This window comes from Channa argus, unplaced genomic scaffold (genome assembly GCF_033026475.1).
Source record: "Channa argus isolate prfri unplaced genomic scaffold, Channa argus male v1.0 Contig153, whole genome shotgun sequence".
Classification (NCBI taxonomy): domain Eukaryota; kingdom Metazoa; phylum Chordata; class Actinopteri; order Anabantiformes; family Channidae; genus Channa; species Channa argus.
In genome coordinates, this window is record NW_027125372.1 from 1 (window position 1) to 12998 (window position 12998).

The 12998-nt window shown below is 41.5% G+C and overlaps 13 pseudogenes; all 13 read right to left on the reverse strand.

Moving 5' to 3' along the window:
* Positions 1–728: 728 nt before the first annotated feature.
* Positions 729–847, reverse strand: LOC137122342 (5S ribosomal RNA; annotated as a pseudogene).
* Positions 848–1700: 853 nt separating this feature from the next.
* Positions 1701–1819, reverse strand: LOC137122340 (5S ribosomal RNA; annotated as a pseudogene).
* Positions 1820–2686: 867 nt separating this feature from the next.
* Positions 2687–2805, reverse strand: LOC137122304 (5S ribosomal RNA; annotated as a pseudogene).
* An 857-nt stretch (positions 2806–3662) lies between these two features.
* LOC137122318 (5S ribosomal RNA) lies at positions 3663–3781 on the reverse strand (annotated as a pseudogene).
* Positions 3782–4639: 858 nt separating this feature from the next.
* LOC137122331 (5S ribosomal RNA) lies at positions 4640–4758 on the reverse strand (annotated as a pseudogene).
* An 857-nt stretch (positions 4759–5615) lies between these two features.
* Positions 5616–5734, reverse strand: LOC137122315 (5S ribosomal RNA; annotated as a pseudogene).
* Positions 5735–6591: 857 nt separating this feature from the next.
* On the reverse strand, positions 6592–6710 carry LOC137122326 (5S ribosomal RNA; annotated as a pseudogene).
* An 854-nt stretch (positions 6711–7564) lies between these two features.
* On the reverse strand, positions 7565–7683 carry LOC137122338 (5S ribosomal RNA; annotated as a pseudogene).
* Positions 7684–8540: 857 nt separating this feature from the next.
* Positions 8541–8659, reverse strand: LOC137122319 (5S ribosomal RNA; annotated as a pseudogene).
* An 858-nt stretch (positions 8660–9517) lies between these two features.
* On the reverse strand, positions 9518–9636 carry LOC137122332 (5S ribosomal RNA; annotated as a pseudogene).
* An 857-nt stretch (positions 9637–10493) lies between these two features.
* Positions 10494–10612, reverse strand: LOC137122294 (5S ribosomal RNA; annotated as a pseudogene).
* Positions 10613–11469: 857 nt separating this feature from the next.
* Positions 11470–11588, reverse strand: LOC137122320 (5S ribosomal RNA; annotated as a pseudogene).
* An 854-nt stretch (positions 11589–12442) lies between these two features.
* On the reverse strand, positions 12443–12561 carry LOC137122295 (5S ribosomal RNA; annotated as a pseudogene).
* Between the last annotated feature and the right edge of the window lie 437 nt (positions 12562–12998).

A 12998-nucleotide genomic window follows, 5' to 3' on the forward strand; every position in this document is an offset into this window, starting at 1 on the left:
AGGGGGTCAGGGTGCAACATACAAAGATAAATTAGCATGTTCCCTCTCCGATCCCCAAACCAAAATCCAGGATCGAGATGTTCCAACAGAATGATATTTATTTTAAACGAAAGAAAGTGTCAAACAAAACATGACACTACAACTCAGGGCGAACCAAGGCCAACATAATAAACAAAATAAGCCATTTCCCACAGAAAGTGCTAGCAAGCCTGATAGAAATAAACAAACCAAAAGACAGTCGCTAACCCTAACTCCCTAATGTGAAAACGGTCCAAAGAAAATGGCAGTTCACCCCTACAGATTTAATACTATTTACAAAATATACAATTTATAACAAATCCACGTCACAAAACCTAACAATTCAAAAATGCTAAATAAGGTTTGGAAACCAAGAACAGCAAACAGGTGCTGATGGCAGAAAGAGCCTCGCTTGCTGTTGGGAACCATACTTTTAAAACTCCAGGAAGTGTAGGATGGACCAATCAGCTTCCTGTACTGCCCCCTAATCCGGCCAATCAGGCAGGGCACCTATAAGAACAAGAAAATAAAAACAACACATATGGCCAGGACCGTAACATGGTCTACTAGTAATGAAGCACGATGGTTGGCAAACCAATAAAGTAGCAAAACAGCAATGAAAGAACAAAATTTGATGAAAATATAGAACAATTTCTATGAATAAATAGGCATTAACACCAGCTTGTGCTGCCCGTAAACCCAAGCAAAAAAGCTAACAGCACCTGGTATTCCCAGGCGGTCTTCCTACCAAGTACTAACCAGGCCCGGCTCTATTTGGCTGCCGAAATCAGACGAGATCGGGCGCTTAGAGAGCGGTGTGGCCGTAAGCTGCATTTGACATCATCAACAGCTCTTAAAAACGCTAGAGAAGCAGAATGCATGACACTTGCTAAGAAGAAGATAAATGTGGCAAAGTACAAAGTACTATAACTGTACTGGTCTGTTACGCCCCTGTCTAGGGGGTCAGGGTGAAACATACAAAGATAAATTTGGATGTTCCCTCTCCGATCCTCAAACCAAAATCCAGGATTGAGATGTTCCAACAGAATGATATTTATTTTAAACGAAAGAGTCAAACAAAACATGACACTACAACTCAGGGCGAACCAAGGCCAACATAATAAACAAAATAAGCCATTTCCCACAGAAAGTGTTAGCTAGCCTGATAGAAATAAACAAACCAAAAGACAGTCGCTAACCCTAACTCCCTAATGTGAAAACAGTCCAAAGAAAATGGCAGTTCACCCCTACAGATTTAATACTATTTACAAAATATACAATTTATAAACAAAACCACGGCACAAAACCTAACAATTCAAAAATGCTAAATAAGGTTTGGAAACCAAGAACAGCAAACAGGTGCTGATGCTAGAAAGAGCCTCGCTAGCTGTTGGGAACCGTACTTTTAAAACTCCAGGAAGTGTAGGATGGACCAATCAGCTTCCTGTACTGCCCCCCAATCCGGCCAATCAGGCAGGGCACCTATAAGAACAAGAAAATAAAAACAACACATATGGCCAGGACCGTAACATGGTCTACTAGTAATGAAGCACGATGGTTGGCAAACCAATAAAGTAGCAAAACAGCAATGAAAGAACAAAATTTGATGAAAATATAGAACAATTTCTATGAATAAATAGGCAGTAACACCAGCTTGTGCTGCCCGTAAACCCAAGCAAAGAAGCTTACAGCACGTGGTATTCCCAGGCGGTCTTCCTACCAAGTACTAACCAGGCCCGGCTCTATTTGGCTGCCGAGATCGGACGAGATCGGGAGCTTAGAGAGTGGTGTGGCCGTAAGCTGCTTTTGACATCATCAACAGCTCCTAAAAACGCTGGAGAAGCAGAATGCACAACACTTGCTAAGAAGAAGATAAATGTGGCAAAGTACAAAGTACTATAACTGTACTGGTCTGTTACGCCCCTGTCTATGGGGTCAGGGTGCAACATACAAAGATAAATTAGGATGTTCCCTCTCCGGTCTCCAAACCATAATCCAGGATCGAGATGTTCCAACAGAATGATATTTATTTTAAACGAAAGAAAGTGTCAAACAAAACATGACACTACAACTCAGGGCGAACCAAGGCCAACATAATAAACAAAATAAGCCATTTCCCACAGAAAGTGCTAGCTAGCCTGATAGAAATAAACAAACCAAAAGATAGTCGCTAACCCTAACTCCCTAATGTGAAAACAAGAAAAAACAATCAAAAGAAAATGGCAGTCCACCCCTACAGATTTAATACTATTTACAAAATATACAATTTATAAACAAAACCACGGCACAAAACCTAACAATTCAAAAATGCTAAATAAGGTTTGGAAACCAAGAACAGCAAACAGGTGCTGATGCCAGAAAGAGCCTCGCTAGCTGTTGGGAACCGTACTTTTAAAACTCCAGGAAGTGTAGGATGGACCAATCAGCTTCCTGTACTGCCCCCCAATCCGGCCAATCAGGCAGGGCACCTATAAGAACAAGAAAATAAAAACAACACATATGGCCAGGACCGTAACATGGTCTACTAGTAATGAAGCACGATGGTTGGCAAACCAATAAAGTAGCAAAACAGCAATGAAAGAACAAAATTTGATGAAAATATAGAACAATTTCTATGAATAAATAGGCAGTAACACCAGCTTGTGCTGCCCGTAAACCCAAGCAAAAAAGCTTACAGCACCTGGTATTCCCAGGCGGTCTTCCTACCAAGTACTAACCAGGCCCGGCTCTATTTGGCTGCCGAGATCGGACGAGATCGGGCGCTTAGAGAGCGGTGTGGCCGTAAGCTGCATTTGACATCATCAACAGCTCTTAAAAACGCTAGAGAAGCAGAATGCATGACACTTGCTAAGAAGAAGATAAATGTGGCAAAGTACAAAGTACTATAACTGTACTGGTCTGTTATGCCCCTGTCTAGAGGGTCAGGGTTAAACATACAAAGATAAATTTGCATGTTCCCTCTCCGATCCTCAAACCAAAATCCAGGATTGAGATGTTCCAACAGAATGATATTTATTTTAAACGAAAGAAAGTGTCAAACAAAACATGACACTACAACTCAGGGCGAACCAAGGCCAACATAATAAACAAAATAAGCCATTTCCCACAGAAAGTGCTAGCTAGCCTGATAGAAATAAACAAACCAAAAGACAGTCGCTAACCCTAACTCCCTAATATGAAAACGGTCCAAAGAAAATGGCAGTTCACCCCTACAGATTTAATACTATTTACAAAATATACAATTTATAAACAAAACCACGGCACAAAACCTAACAATTCAAAAATGCTAAATAAGGTTTGGAAACCAAGAACAGCAAACAGGTGCTGATGCAAGAAAGAGCCTCGCTAGCTGTTGGGAACCGTACTTTTAAAACTCCAGGAAGTGAAGGATGGACCAATCAGCTTCCTATACTGCCCCCCAATCCGGCCAATCAGGCAGGGCACCTATAAGAACAACAAAATAAAAACAACACATATGGCCAGGACCGTAACATGGTCTACTAGTAATGAAGCACGATGGTTGGCAAACCAATAAAGTAGCAAAACAGCAATGAAAGAACAAAATTTGATGAAAATATAGAACAATTTCTATGAATAAATAGGCAGTAACACCAGCTTGTGCTGCCCGTAAACCCAAGCAAAAAAGCTTACAGCACCTGGTATTCCCAGGCGGTCTTCCTACCAAGTACTAACCAGGCCCGGCTCTATTTGGCTGCCGAGATCGGACGAGATCGGGAGCTTAGAGAGCGGTGTGGCCGTAAGCTGCTTTTGACATCATCAACAGCTCCTAAAAACGCTGGAGAAGCAGAATGCACAACACTTGCTAAGAAAAAGATAAATGTGGCAAAGTACAAAGTACTATAACTGTACTGGTCTGTTACGCCCCTGTCTAGGGGGTCAGGGTGCAACATACACAGATAAATTAGGATGTTCCCTCTCCGGTCTCCAAACCATAATCCAGGATCGAGATGTTCCAACAGAATGATATTTATTTTAAACGAAAGAAAGTGTCAAACAAAACATGACACTACAACTCAGGGCGAACCAAGGCCAACATAATAAACAAAATAAGCCATTTCCCACAGAAAGTGCTAGCTAGCCTGATAGAAATAAACAAACCAAAAGACAGTCGCTAACCCTAACTCCCTAATGTGAAAACACTCCAAAGAAAATGGCAGTCCACCCCTAGAGATTTAATACTATTTACAAAATATACAATTTATAAACAAAACCACGGCACAAAACCTAACAATTCAAAAATGCTAAATAAGGTTTGGAAACCAAGAACAGCAAACAGGTGCTGATGCCAGAAAGAGCCTCGCTAGCTGTTGGGAACCGTACTTTTAAAACTCCAGGAAGTGTAGGATGGACCAATAAGCTTCCTGTACTGCCCCCCAATCCGGCCAATCAGGCACGGCACCTATAAGAACAAGACAATAAAAAAAAACACATATGGCCAGGACCGTAACATGGTCTACTAGTAATGAAGCACGATGGTTGACAAACCAATAAAGTAGCAAAACAGCAATGAAAGAACAAAATTTGATGAAAATATGGAACAATTTCTATGAATAAATAGGCAGTAACACCAGCTTGTGCTGCCCGTAAACCCAAGCAAAAAAGCTTACAGCACCTGGTATTCTCAGGTGGTCTTCCTACCAAGTACTAACCAGGCCCGGCTCTATTTGGCTGCCGAGATCGGACGAGATCGGGCGCTTAGAGAGCGGTGTGGCCGTAAGCTGCATTTGACATCATCAACAGCTCTTAAAAACGCTGGAGAAGCAGAATGCATGACACTTGCTAAGAAGAAGATAAATGTGGCAAAGTACAAAGTACTATAACTGTACTGGTCTGTTACGCCCCTGTCTAGGGGGTCAGGGTGCAACATACAAAGATAAATTAGGATGTTCCCTCTCCGTTCTCCAAACCAAAATCCAGGATCGAGATGTTCCAACAGAATGATATTTATTTTAAACGAAAGAAAGTGTCAAAAAAAACATGACACTACAACTCAGGGCGAACCAAGGCCAACATAATAAACAAAATAAGCCATTTCCCACAGAAAGTGCTAGCTAGCCTGATAGAAATAAACAAACCAAAAGACAGTCGCTAACCCTAACTCCCTAATGTGAAAACACTCCAAAGAAAATGGCAGTTCACCCCTACAGATTTAATACTATTTACAAAATATACAATTTATAAACAAAATCACGGCACAAAACCTAACAATTCAAAAATGCTAAATAAGGTTTGGAAACCAAGAACAGCAAACAGGTGCTGATGCCAGAAAGAGCCTCGCTAGCTGTTGGGAACCGTACTTTTAAAACTCCAGGAAGTGTAGGATGGACCAATCAGCTTCCTGTACTGCCCCCCAATCCGGCCAATCAGGCAGGGCACCTATAAGAACAAGAAAATAAAAACAACATATATGGCCAGGACCGTAACATGGTCTACTAGTAATGAAGCACGATGGTTGGCAAACCAATAAAGTAGCAAAACAGCAATGAAAGAACAAAATTTGATGAAAATATAGAACAATTTCTATGAATAAATAGGCAGTAACACCAGCTTGTGCTGCCCGTAAACCCAAGCAAAAAAGCTTACAGCACCTGGTATTCCCAGGCGGTCTTCCTACCAAGTACTAACCAGGCCCGGCTCTATTTGGCTGCCGAGATCGGACGAGATCGGGCGCTTAGAGAGCGGTGTGGCCGTAAGCTGCATTTGACATCATCAACAGCTCTTAAAAACGCTAGAGAAGCAGAATGCATGACACTTGCTAAGAAGAAGATAAATGTGGCAAAGTACAAAGTACTATAACTGTACTGGTCTGTTATGCCCCTGTCTAGGGGGTCAGGGTGAAACATACAAAGATAAATTTGCATGTTCCCTCTCCGATCCTCAAACCAAAATCCAGGATTGAGATGTTCCAACAGAATGATATTTATTTTAAACGAAAGAAAGTGTCAAACAAAACATGACACTACAACTCAGGGCGAACCAAGGCCAACATAATAAACAAAATAAGCCATTTCCCACAGAAAGTGCTAGCTAGCCTGATAGAAATAAACAAACCAAAAGACAGTCGCTAACCCTAACTCCCTAATATGAAAACGGTCCAAAGAAAATGGCAGTTCACCCCTACAGATTTAATACTATTTACAAAATATACAATTTATAAACAAAACCACGGCACAAAACCTAACAATTCAAAAATGCTAAATAAGGTTTGGAAACCAAGAACAGCAAACAGGTGCTGATGCCAGAAAGAGCCTCGCTAGCTGTTTGGAACCGTACTTTTAAAACTCCAGGAAGTGAAGGATGGACCAATCAGCTTCCTATACTGCCCCCCAATCCGGCCAATCAGGCAGGGCACCTATAAGAACAACAAAATAAAAACAACACATATGGCCAGGACCATAACATGGTCTACTAGTAATGAAGCACGATGGTTGGCAAACCAATAAAGTAGCAAAACAGCAATGAAAGAACAAAATTTGATGAAAATATAGAACAATTTCTATGAATAAATAGGCAGTAACACCAGCTTGTGCTGCCCGTAAACCCAAGCAAAAAAGCTTACAGCACCTGGTATTCCCAGGCGGTCTTCCTACCAAGTACTAACCAGGCCCGGCTCTATTTGGCTGCCGAGATCGGACGAGATCGGGCGCTTAGAGAGCGGTGTGGCCGTAAGCTGCTTTTGACATCATCAACAGCTCCTAAAAACGCTGGAGAAGCAGAATGCACAACACTTGCTAAGAAGAAGATAAATGTGGCAAAGTACAAAGTACTATAACTGTACTGGTCTGTTACGCCCCTGTCTAGGGGGTCAGGGTGCAACATACAAAGATAAATTAGCATGTTCCCTCTCCGATCCCCAAACCAAAATCCAGGATCGAGATGTTCCAACAGAATGATATTTATTTTAAACGAAAGAAAGTGACAAACAAAAAATGACACAACTCAGGGCGAACCAAGGCCAACATAATAAACAAAATAAGCCATTTCCCACAGAAAGTGCTAGCTAGCCTGATAGAAATAAACAAACCAAAAGACAGTCGCTAACCCTAACTCCCTAATGTGAAAACAGTCCAAAGAAAATGGCAGTTCACCCCTACAGATTTAATACTATTTACAAAATATACAATTTATAAACAAAACCACGGCACAAAACCTAACAATTCAAAAATGCTAAATAAGGTTTGGAAACCAAGAACAGCAAACAGGTGCTGATGCCAGAAAGAGCCTCGCTAGCTGTTGGGAACCGTACTTTTAAAACTCCAGGAAGTGTAGGATGGACCAATCAGCTTCCTGTACTGCCCCCCAATCCGGCCAATCAGGCAGGGCACCTATAAGAACAAGAAAATAAAAACAACACATATGGCCAGGACCGTAACATGGTCTACTAGTAATGAAGCACGATGGTTGGCAAACCAATAAAGTAGCAAAACAGCAATGAAAGAACAAAATTTGATGAAAATATAGAACAATTTCTATGAATAAATAGGCAGTAACACCAGCTTGTGCTGCCCGTAAACCCAAGCAAAAAAGCTTACAGCACCTGGTATTCCCAGGCGGTCTTCCTACCAAGTACTAACCAGGCCCGGCTCTATTTGGCTGCCGAGATCGGACGAGATCGGGCGCTTAGAGAGCGGTGTGGCCGTAAGCTGCATTTGACATCATCAACAGCTCTTAAAAACGCTAGAGAAGCAGAATGCATGACACTTGCTAAGAAGAAGATAAATGTGGCAAAGTACAAAGTACTATAACTGTACTGGTCTGTTACGCCCCTGTCTAGAGGGTCAGGGTTAAACATACAAAGATAAATTTGCATGTTCCCTCTCCGATCCTCAAACCAAAATCCAGGATTGAGATGTTCCAACAGAATGATATTTATTTTAAACGAAAGAAAGTGTCAAACAAAACATGACACTACAACTCAGGGCGAACCAAGGCCAACATAATAAACAAAATAAGCCATTTCCCACAGAAAGTGCTAGCTAGCCTGATAGAAATAAACAAACCAAAAGACAGTCGCTAACCCTAACTCCCTAATATGAAAACGGTCCAAAGAAAATGGCAGTTCACCCCTACAGATTTAATACTATTTACAAAATATACAATTTATAAACAAAACCACGGCACAAAACCTAACAATTCAAAAATGCTAAATAAGGTTTGGAAACCAAGAACAGCAAACAGGTGCTGATGCAAGAAAGAGCCTCGCTAGCTGTTGGGAACCGTACTTTTAAAACTCCAGGAAGTGAAGGATGGACCAATCAGCTTCCTATACTGCCCCCCAATCCGGCCAATCAGGCAGGGCACCTATAAGAACAACAAAATAAAAACAACACATATGGCCAGGACCGTAACATGGTCTACTAGTAATGAAGCACGATGGTTGGCAAACCAATAAAGTAGCAAAACAGCAATGAAAGAACAAAATTTGATGAAAATATAGAACAATTTCTATGAATAAATAGGCAGTAACACCAGCTTGTGCTGCCCGTAAACCCAAGCAAAAAAGCTTACAGCACCTGGTATTCCCAGGCGGTCTTCCTACCAAGTACTAACCAGGCCCGGCTCTATTTGGCTGCCGAGATCGGACGAGATCGGGAGCTTAGAGAGCGGTGTGGCCGTAAGCTGCTTTTGACATCATCAACAGCTCCTAAAAACGCTGGAGAAGCAGAATGCACAACACTTGCTAAGAAGAAGATAAATGTGGCAAAGTACAAAGTACTATAACTGTACTGGTCTGTTACGCCCCTGTCTAGGGGGTCAGGGTGCAACATACACAGATAAATTAGGATGTTCCCTCTCCGGTCTCCAAACCATAATCCAGGATCGAGATGTTCCAACAGAATGATATTTATTTTAAACGAAAGAAAGTGTCAAACAAAACATGACACTACAACTCAGGGCGAACCAAGGCCAACATAATAAACAAAATAAGCCATTTCCCACAGAAAGTGCTAGCTAGCCTGATAGAAATAAACAAACCAAAAGACAGTCGCTAACCCTAACTCCCTAATGTGAAAACACTCCAAAGAAAATGGCAGTCCACCCCTAGAGATTTAATACTATTTACAAAATATACAATTTATAAACAAAACCACGGCACAAAACCTAACAATTCAAAAATGCTAAATAAGGTTTGGAAACCAAGAACAGCAAACAGGTGCTGATGCCAGAAAGAGCCTCGCTAGCTGTTGGGAACCGTACTTTTAAAACTCCAGGAAGTGTAGGATGGACCAATAAGCTTCCTGTACTGCCCCCCAATCCGGCCAATCAGGCACGGCACCTATAAGAACAAGACAATAAAAAAAAACACATATGGCCAGGACCGTAACATGGTCTACTAGTAATGAAGCACGATGGTTGACAAACCAATAAAGTAGCAAAACAGCAATGAAAGAACAAAATTTGATGAAAATATGGAACAATTTCTATGAATAAATAGGCAGTAACACCAGCTTGTGCTGCCCGTAAACCCAAGCAAAAAAGCTTACAGCACCTGGTATTCTCAGGTGGTCTTCCTACCAAGTACTAACCAGGCCCGGCTCTATTTGGCTGCCGAGATCGGACGAGATCGGGCGCTTAGAGAGCGGTGTGGCCGTAAGCTGCATTTGACATCATCAACAGCTCTTAAAAACGCTGGAGAAGCAGAATGCATGACACTTGCTAAGAAGAAGATAAATGTGGCAAAGTACAAAGTACTATAACTGTACTGGTCTGTTACGCCCCTGTCTAGGGGGTCAGGGTGCAACATACAAAGATAAATTAGGATGTTCCCTCTCCGTTCTCCAAACCAAAATCCAGGATCGAGATGTTCCAACAGAATGATATTTATTTTAAACGAAAGAAAGTGTCAAAAAAAACATGACACTACAACTCAGGGCGAACCAAGGCCAACATAATAAACAAAATAAGCCATTTCCCACAGAAAGTGCTAGCTAGCCTGATAGAAATAAACAAACCAAAAGACAGTCGCTAACCCTAACTCCCTAATGTGAAAACACTCCAAAGAAAATGGCAGTTCACCCCTACAGATTTAATACTATTTACAAAATATACAATTTATAAACAAAATAACGGCACAAAACCTAACAATTCAAAAATGCTAAATAAGGTTTGGAAACCAAGAACAGCAAACAGGTGCTGATGCCAGAAAGAGCCTCGCTAGCTGTTGGGAACCGTACTTTTAAAACTCCAGGAAGTGTAGGATGGACCAATCAGCTTCCTGTACTGCCCCCCAATCCGGCCAATCAGGCAGGGCACCTATAAGAACAAGAAAATAAAAACAACATATATGGCCAGGACCGTAACATGGTCTACTAGTAATGAAGCACGATGGTTGGCAAACCAATAAAGTAGCAAAACAGCAATGAAAGAACAAAATTTGATGAAAATATAGAACAATTTCTATGAATAAATAGGCAGTAACACCAGCTTGTGCTGCCCGTAAACCCAAGCAAAAAAGCTTACAGCACCTGGTATTCCCAGGCGGTCTTCCTACCAAGTACTAACCAGGCCCGGCTCTATTTGGCTGCCGAGATCGGACGAGATCGGGCGCTTAGAGAGCGGTGTGGCCGTAAGCTGCATTTGACATCATCAACAGCTCTTAAAAACGCTAGAGAAGCAGAATGCATGACACTTGCTAAGAAGAAGATAAATGTGGCAAAGTACAAAGTACTATAACTGTACTGGTCTGTTATGCCCCTGTCTAGGGGGTCAGGGTGAAACATACAAAGATAAATTTGCATGTTCCCTCTCCGATCCTCAAACCAAAATCCAGGATTGAGATGTTCCAACAGAATGATATTTATTTTAAACGAAAGAAAGTGTCAAACAAAACATGACACTACAACTCAGGGCGAACCAAGGCCAACATAATAAACAAAATAAGCCATTTCCCACAGAAAGTGCTAGCTAGCCTGATAGAAATAAACAAACCAAAAGACAGTCGCTAACCCTAACTCCCTAATATGAAAACGGTCCAAAGAAAATGGCAGTTCACCCCTACAGATTTAATACTATTTACAAAATATACAATTTATAAACAAAACCACGGCACAAAACCTAACAATTCAAAAATGCTAAATAAGGTTTGGAAACCAAGAACAGCAAACAGGTGCTGATGCCAGAAAGAGCCTCGCTAGCTGTTTGGAACCGTACTTTTAAAACTCCAGGAAGTGAAGGATGGACCAATCAGCTTCCTATACTGCCCCCCAATCCGGCCAATCAGGCAGGGCACCTATAAGAACAACAAAATAAAAACAACACATATGGCCAGGACCATAACATGGTCTACTAGTAATGAAGCACGATGGTTGGCAAACCAATAAAGTAGCAAAACAGCAATGAAAGAACAAAATTTGATGAAAATATAGAACAATTTCTATGAATAAATAGGCAGTAACACCAGCTTGTGCTGCCCGTAAACCCAAGCAAAAAAGCTTACAGCACCTGGTATTCCCAGGCGGTCTTCCTACCAAGTACTAACCAGGCCCGGCTCTATTTGGCTGCCGAGATCGGACGAGATCGGGAGCTTAGAGAGCGGTGTGGCCGTAAGCTGCTTTTGACATCATCAACAGCTCCTAAAAACGCTGGAGAAGCAGAATGCACAACACTTGCTAAGAAGAAGATAAATGTGGCAAAGTACAAAGTACTATAACTGTACTGGTCTGTTACGCCCCTGTCTAGGGGGTCAGGGTGCAACATACAAAGATAAATTAGCATGTTCCCTCTCCGATCCCCAAACCAAAATCCAGGATCGAGATGTTCCAACAGAATGATATTTATTTTAAACGAAAGAAAGTGACAAACAAAAAATGACACAACTCAGGGCGAACCAAGGCCAACATAATAAACAAAATAAGCCATTTCCCACAGAAAGTGCTAGCTAGCCTGATAGAAATAAACAAACCAAAAGACAGTCGCTAACCCTAACTCCCTAATGTGAAAACAGTCCAAAGAAAATGGCAGTTCACCCCTACAGATTTAATACTATTTACAAAATATACAATTTATAAACAAAACCACGGCACAAAACCTAACAATTCAAAAATGCTAAATAAGGTTTGGAAACCAAGAACAGCAAACAGGTGCTGATGCCAGAAAGAGCCTCGCTAGCTGTTGGGAACCGTACTTTTAAAACTCCAGGAAGTGTAGGATGGACCAATCAGCTTCCTGTACTGCCCCCCAATCCGGCCAATCAGGCAGGGCACCTATAAGAACAAGAAAATAAAAACAACACATATGGCCAGGACCGTAACATGGTCTACTAGTAATGAAGCACGATGGTTGGCAAACCAATAAAGTAGCAAAACAGCAATGAAAGAACAAAATTTGATGAAAATATAGAACAATTTCTATGAATAAATAGGCAGTAACACCAGCTTGTGCTGCCCGTAAACCCAAGCAAAAAAGCTTACAGCACCTGGTATTCCCAGGCGGTCTTCCTACCAAGTACTAACCAGGCCCGGCTCTATTTGGCTGCCGAGATCGGACGAGATCGGGCGCTTAGAGAGCGGTGTGGCCGTAAGCTGCATTTGACATCATCAACAGCTCTTAAAAACGCTAGAGAAGCAGAATGCATGACACTTGCTAAGAAGAAGATAAATGTGGCAAAGTACAAAGTACTATAACTGTACTGGTCTGTTATGCCCCTGTCTAGAGGGTCAGGGTTAAACATACAAAGATAAATTTGCATGTTCCCTCTCCGATCCTCAAACCAAAATCCAGGATTGAGATGTTCCAACAGAATGATATTTATTTTAAACGAAAGAAAGTGTCAAACAAAACATGACACTACAACTCAGGGCGAACCAAGGCCAACATAATAAACAAAATAAGCCATTTCCCACAGAAAGTGCTAGCTAGCCTGATAGAAATAAACAAACCAAAAGACAGTCGCTAACCCTAACTCCCTAATATGAAAACGGTCCAAAGAAAATGGCAGTTCACCCCTACAGATTTAATAC